This window comes from Brassica oleracea, chromosome C7 (genome assembly GCF_000695525.1).
Source record: "Brassica oleracea var. oleracea cultivar TO1000 chromosome C7, BOL, whole genome shotgun sequence".
Taxonomy (NCBI): Eukaryota; Viridiplantae; Streptophyta; class Magnoliopsida; order Brassicales; family Brassicaceae; genus Brassica; species Brassica oleracea.
In genome coordinates this window covers 3,168,159-3,175,959 of record NC_027754.1, presented here as the reverse complement: position 1 = coordinate 3,175,959, position 7,801 = coordinate 3,168,159, and the positions used below count along the sequence as shown (strand labels likewise).

The 7,801-nt window shown below is 41.2% G+C and overlaps 1 long non-coding RNA gene across 1 annotated transcript; it reads right to left on the bottom strand.

Annotated features, from left to right (window-relative positions):
* Nucleotides 1-3,849: 3,849 nt before the first annotated feature.
* Nucleotides 3,850-5,054, bottom strand: LOC106304735. The gene is made up of 3 exons (XR_001262820.1): nt 4,590-5,054; nt 4,371-4,483; nt 3,850-4,275 (listed from the first exon to the last, which is right to left on the bottom strand). It is a non-coding gene; the product is annotated as an uncharacterized LOC106304735 (long non-coding RNA).
* Between the last annotated feature and the right edge of the window lie 2,747 nt (nt 5,055-7,801).

Genomic DNA, 7,801 nt, shown 5'->3' with positions numbered 1-7,801 from the left:
AAAATATATATATTGATATATTACACTTACAGCATATTCCGCGCGTAATGCGGACCTACCTTAGTAAATAATACGCGGATCTACTCTAGGTCGACTTGAGCAAACTCATTTGAGAGTGATCTGTTTGCTAAAAATATAGACAATGCCGGATTGTGTCTTATAAACCTTATCAGCTTCCTGCAAAATTATTTTTGTATGTATACTATTAAAACAAGTTATTCATTAAAAATAAGTAGAATAACTTATAAGTTTAGGATAATGATAAGATTCCTAGATAAACATGTAATAGGATAAGTTAAGAAGTTCCTATATAAAGAGATCCAATGTAAGATGATCTTTACAAGATTTGAGAGAAGAAAGTTAAGAAAGAAATAAAACAAAGAAACCGTTTTATAGTTTTGTGTCTTTGATCAACTTTGATTCGATCATGTTTAGGGAGAACCCTGAGCTAATGGATGCTTATGTATGGGTTTATTTCCATTCAAGCACACCTAAATACAACCGGATTGAGTGTTGGGGACCTCTCAAGTATGCTGCAAAGGTATATATCTGATTCACGTTGCTTAACTTATGCTTCATTTCATACAAATGCAGAATATGTGAAATCTTTGGTCGTGTGTGTGTTTCTATTTGGTGGGAAAGGGAAAGCATAAAGGCAATCATCAAGGCTTCTTGAGTTCCAATAGTTCTCGAAGGAAGTTGATTCATCCTAAATCTATATGACATCCGTCACCTCCTATCTGGAAGACAGCGTGTCACCCCCGACGCGTCATCATACAATAATGTGACACCCGTATCCCTCTCACTAAGGACGATGGACCACCAACAATATCCCGTAATATAAAAGCCCATAAACTCAATTTCACTCACCAAAGCCCAAATAAAAATCCAAAAGAAAAGTCCAATAGCACCAAGTTCGTCTAAATATCACATAGTTATTTATCTCACCTGAAATGGGGAAGAGGGAGGGGTGAACGACAGGGGAATCGCCCAGTGAGGTATGGGATGCCACCCTGAAGTCCATGGACCCGGACATAGCACTCTGAATAAATATAAATTAATTCTAATACATGTCAAACACGGCACCTAAAGTACCCAAACAACAAACAATGGTCCTAGCGAGGTGCACACTCGCCGCCTACTAACGGGCCAACAACAAAACTCAGCTCGAGATAGTGCTCGGACACCGCTTGTAGACGATTTATCGACATTCCCAGGCTACAGTGCAACCGGTCAACTAAAGTTGGCTACCTCCATACAATCCGGCATACAGAAGTCCGTCTCTGTATCCGTCTCAAACAATTCTAACTAAGATTTTACATTTAAGTGAAGCAATCAATATTGAATAATCTAGCCCCTAGTTCCGGTTTAAACAAAGAACCTAATAACTAAACAAGCAATGACATACTTGATTTCACGCAGACGGAACATATTAGAAATAAATTATACTTATTTGAGGTTCGAAGCCGTGTACGAGAAGTTCGGCAATAGACCCTCACCTTAGCAATTAGGAGAAGCGTTGTCTATGAACTCCAGCTGCTCAAATAGACTCCAAATCTGAAATCAGGGCGAAATTCTGAGTCAGAACGCCCTTCGAACGGTTAAAAATGGGTCTGGTCAAGGTTTACGGAAAAGTCAACCCGCTGGTCAAAGGTCAACCCGGTAATCCTTGACCAAAAATCGATTTGACTTACCCGACCTGTTTACCCTAACCGAATCGCAATTAACTTAAACCAGTCAAACCACCGGTTTACCGAGTCAACCGAGTTAATTAACCGAGTTGACTCGGCCGAGTCATCGGCGGCAACGATGGAGGGCGGCAGCAGCTTACCAGAAAGTTCGCCGGCGGCGACGGCGGACGTCGGCGGAGATGAGGCGGAGCGAAGGACCCTAGGAACGGATCACTCTACCGGTAAGGAATGGATACGAACTCCGAGTGGAGAACTGATGGAATGAAGGGTCGCACAGCAGTTGCGGAAAGGCTGCTGATATTCCCGAACTACTTTGTTGCCGGATATGACGCATCGGTCCAACAAAGGAGCAAACTCGATCCGTTGCTTGATATGACGCACAAGTCCAACGAGAAAGAGGTGTCAACTTGGAGCTAACCACACAAAGAAAACGAGAAGTGTTCTAATTAAAGAACAAAGAGTATAAACTCAAATAAGAAGAAGAAAATCGATTATTATTTCAAATGGAAGAGATTACATACTTATAGAGATTTGCAGTCAAAGAAATTAATAAGAATTGTTGGAAAACAAGACATAGAAAAGAAAATTTTGACTAGATCTGGTCAAGGCATGGAAAATGGAGAAGACTGGTCAAGATGACCGTTCGGCTACTGTCTAGGTTCATCCGAACGGGCTGTGTCCAATGCGGTAAGGATCAGTACGTGCGCAGTGTAGACCCAATTTTGGTCAATTAGGTAACTGGGCCTAAATGACTTGGGCCACGCGAACGGCGAAGAGGCCCGACTGCGACGAGCAGGAAGAGATCGATTCAAGGAGCCAGAGATTGCAGAGTAGTTGCGGAGATCGCGGAAGCAACCCATTATAAGAAGAGATCGATGGATACGAGAGGGGACACGTTGAAAATCCTTGAGAGAGCTACACCCATACATCGATCTTGTTTTCACCTAGCTTTAAATTTTTTCTCTTATCGATCTCGTATGCAACGTTGATCTCGTTTCAGTCATTGTATTCACCCATATTCATCAATAAAATCCATCTTCGCCTACTGAAAACTGATTACATCGTTGTGTTCTAAAGATATCGTTGCCTACATCATTTTATCTTCCCTAGATTAAACTATCGATCACTATAAACTATTTAGTGTAGATTTTATCTACATTTTGGCGCCGACTGTGGGGAAAATAAACGAAAAACATCTTTGCTAAGAAACCGATCTAAGTTTCCTAAGCGCGACTATGGATCCCAATCAAACCATCGGAAAAACGCCATCAAGAGTCGACAAAGTCGATCCTATCGGATCCGACTCGAGAACCGAAACATTACGCACTGGACGAACGGGTACCGACGGGACGACTGGAACAGCCCAGACGCAGCGAATCCCTCCAATCGGGACCTCGAACCAGGACCGGCCGTCAAGCCATGATCGATCCTCACCACCAGATCGCACCTTGATTCCAGATCAAACCTCGATTCCCGACCGAACCGGAGCTCGAGTCTGGAATCGCCCCGGAGAAAGACAGGCCGCCGGCGACCAAACCCGACCTCAATCAGCTAGGCCGATATCTCCGACCCCCCTAACGCAGACTCGGGAAGAAGTAACCGAGCTTCGAGGGATGGTATCGTCATTAATCGACGAAACTCGCTGCCAAAAGGCCGCTTATCGGACCATCGCTAACCGACTGGATCAAGTCGAACGGTAACTCGCGGAGCACCGAGCTAACGTTCGAGAAAGAAATAAACCGCCACCTGATCCGTTAAGGGAAATGCCAAATCCTCAAAGTACCAGAGCCTTCAGCACTCTAGAGATCCCGAGCGCTCGATTTGGGCGCTACATGGGAGAGAACTCGCAACGACCTCCGCAGTGGGCATGCCCCAGGGAAGCTTAAGTTACAGCGGGCTGGACGAAATAGATACAGGGCTACAAGGTCAACGAAACACTCCGATTCAATCACAAAACAGATATACAAAAAGACCTAGGGAGCCGAGAACTCGAATTCCACCACTGGGTAACCTAACCTCTGAGAATCGAACTCCATCTGCTACGAGAACTGTTAGAGGATTTTTGTGTAGGATCTTTGTGAGTACCACATAACGATGGACAAAGCTAGTATTTGTATTGATTTGCAAGTAAGAAAGTAGAAATAGACGTTTTACTAGATCAAAGAGCTGGAACTACAACAATTTTGGTTGTAATAGCTTTGCCTATGTTTCCATGATTAATAGATCGAACAATGCTGCAACTGCATCTTTCTTCAAGTGACTTGAACTATTCAAGTGACTGCACCAGCAAACATCATCACCTCCTTGTTGTTTTCGTATACATAGAGGTTCACCAAAACAGGGAACACTCCTGCTTCAACAATGAGGACATGATTGTATGTGCTTCTCTTTGACAAAGAATGCATTTCACAAGACGATTTCCTGCGTTCCACTGACATGTATACATGCCGTTGACGTATCCAGAAGGTTGCTCAATGTTCTGTTCAGTGCACCACCGAGAGATAGAGCTTCTTTGAACTTCGAAACTTGACGAGCAAGATCTTTTGTTGGAATCAAAATGAAAGAAAGAGGGTTTTTCCCATGCCTGTCACACATGAAATCAACTTAAGAACCATAGAAAAAGTAAATCTTTGAGTTCTCAAATAGAGAAGTACAATCATAGCCATGGTATTAACAAACCCGTGTTTAGTGTTGAATTTGATTATTTTGCCAATGACAGTAATCCCAAAAGCAAGGGTTTTTTCAGTTCCAGTCCTAGCACGACCTTGCATTGCTGGCTGAAGCACAACTTTCTTTACAACCAACAAACATCAATACTCAGTTAAGAAAAAAGCAGATTACTTTCAATCGATCCCATTCCAAAAAGAAGAGCATATCCCAATCTCAGATATCACTAACCCATCATCGCTGTTGCTGCTACCAACACTTTCCCAATCTCCTACGTCAATACGTTCGTACTTAGCGGCGTAATCTTGAGCTGCGAATCTGGTGGGAGAATCCATCGAGGCTCTGAACTCTGAGGGTGCGCATAAAGTCTTCGGCTCTAATACCGGGGTTCGAAGCCTGAGGGAGGCGATGCTAGATTTGATAATTACGGCTTGATCGGAGACTGTAGGGGCGCTTGTGGCGGATGGAGAAAGGTGGTGAAAGAGCAGTGTTGAGAAGCTAAACGACAATGTTTCTATGATGGTGGAACCGTTACAGAACCATTCTCGAAGCAGTGGTCTTTTGGGAAATTGAGAATTTGAGAAGACGTCGAAGTTCAGAAGACCCTATACATGTAACTGGCCTGAACAAAACGTTGGTTAGAAGCCCAAAGCAAGCCATCTATGAAATAAACAAAAGATAAAACAACAGGTCACACAATTAAAGTAACAAAATCATCCGTAAATTAGATATTTTTGAGTTGCCAGGTGTCAGTGAAAGCCCCATGCTCTATGCTGAAGTGGCTCAAGTAGGAGAGAGCATAACCCAACTTTATTGTTATAGATATATAATAATCATGCGCTTATAAAGTAACAAAAAAATATTTACTTTTAATTTCCGGGTTTTGATCATAATCAAGCGGCAGCTTTGAACCGGGTATTCACCACAGGACATGCAATGGGATATTTAGTCGGAGAAATAGTTGTAGACAAGATGTCTCAGATATTTCAAAACTCAGGCAGAGTAATGTCTACACAATTCATTTTTTTCATGGGAGCTATATTGTCCATTATTCTTAAAGTTAATTCCACAGTCTACTGACAGTTACTACATTTTCATGTTCAGTCTTTCCAATGGGTCTCACATAACTTGGTGTGGACCAGCAACTAACTTTCCAATAATGGCCGGGATTGTTCCTCCTAAGCATCGAACCATGATCTATGCCTTTGATCGTGCACTCTAGGGTTCTTTGTCGTCATTTGGTGCTCCCTTGGTTGAGGTTAGATCGGAAAAAAATGTTTAGGTTTGACTCAGATGGAACTGATCATATTAAAATCACTACAAAAAAAACAGGTATTGATAGCATAATATTATAGCAGTGTTTTCCAGAGTGCTATGAAAAATCAATTTTATGTGTTTTGCTTTATATTAATAGCAGTTAAATACCGCTATTGGTGAAATTTAGTAAGCGGCAAACAAAAATCACTTAGACCGCGGAAACTTAACTAAAAATTAGATAAGCGCCAAAGTCGTAACATTTTCCCCCTTTACAATTAACACATTTTTGTTGTAAATAAAGGTGAAGAGTATATATATTTATTTGTGTTTAGTGGTAAAAGGATAGAGAGAGATTGAACGCGAGAGGAAGAGAGTTGAGTGTTTATTATTTTATAAATTCTGGAAAGTTAACGGTGACAAGTGAGAGAGAGATTATCCACTTTTCTTCTTTTTTCTTACTTCAGTTTCGATGTTACAAAGGTCCTATTTATAGGAAAAACTTAGTCGGTCAAAGACAAGATACTTTAGAACTATAATACTATAAAATAGACAGATATTTAGTGTGTATATAAAACAAAACCTAAAGGATAATCATATCTATATTTATCTTTAACACTCCTCCTTGATTATCCATTTTGTATTACATAGTGTCTCGTTAAAAACCTAGTCATGGAAAAATTCATTGGGACAAAAACCATGACAAGGGAAAAAGAGTACACTGCCGTAATCTCCCCCTGAGAATAACGGACACAGCTTTTTCTTCACAGGTCACGCAAATGCCGCATTCCGATACCGTAGACGTATTTTCGGAATGTTGTAGTCGGAAGAGCTTTGGTGAACAAGTCAGCCGGATTTTCGCATGACTGTACATACTCAATGTCCACTTCTTTATTTTTCTAAAGTTCTTGTATGTATGAGAAAAATCTTGGGGGGATGTGCTTTGTTCTATCACTCTTAATGTAGCCTTCCTTGAGTTGAGCAACACAAGCCGAATTATCTTCAAATATTTTTGTCGGCTCTTTCTTGTTAACTATTCCGCTTGATTCTTGTATGTGGTGACTCATTGACCGAAGCCACACATACATTCTCGACAAGCTTCGTGAAGCGCAATAGTTTCTGCATAATTTGAAGATGTCGCAACCAGAGTTTGTTTCTGGGACCGCCAAGAGATCGCGGTTCCACCAATTGTAAAAACGTAGCCGGTTTGCGATCGAGCCTTATGAGGATCTAATAAGTATCCTGCATCTGCAAAACCAACTATACCTGAGGTAACGGAATCCATGCTTTATTCCGTCCCAGTGCCTGCGAGTAGGAGCAGAACTATATCTTGTCAGGAGGTTAGTAGCAAAGGCAATATCTGGCCTGGTACAGTTTGCAAGATATAACAGCCCACCGATAACATTCATATAAGGTACTTCTGGACCTAATATCTTCTCGTTATCTTTGCAGGGCCTAAAAGGATCACTCTCAATATTGAGAGATCTACCAATCATTGGAGTACTCAAAGGAGTCGCTTTGTCCATACGAAAGCGTTTCAATAACCTTTTCGTATAGTTTGATTAATGCACAAATATCCCTTCTCGGAGATGCTCTATCTGGAGCCCAAGATAAAACTCTTGCCGAGATCTTTCATTTCAAGCTCCTCTTTCATATGAGTTCGAGCATCATCAACCTCCTTTTGAGTTCCAATTATGTTCAGGTCATATACATATACAACAATGATCACAAAGCCAGATGACGATTTCTTTATAAAAACGCATGGACATATCGCATTATTCACATATCCTTTACTCAAAAGATATTTACTTAAGCGATTGTACCACATGCGTCCGGATTGCTTTAATCCATAAAGTGATCGTTGTAACTTGACCAAACAAATCTCCCTAGATTTTTCTTTCAATGCCCCTGGCATTTTCAATCCCTCAAGAAGTTTCATATATATATCGTTATCCAAGGATCCATACAAATATGCAGTCACGACGTCCATGAGATGCATCTCAAGATTTTTAGACGCCGTTAGGCTCATCAAAAATCTAAACGTAATTGCATCCATTACCAGGGAATACGTTTCTTCAAAATCAATTCCCGGTCTCTGGGAAAAACCTTGGGCAACTAATCGGGCTTTATATCGTGTTACTTCATTTTTCTCATTTACTTTTCTCACGAATACCCACTTATACCCAACA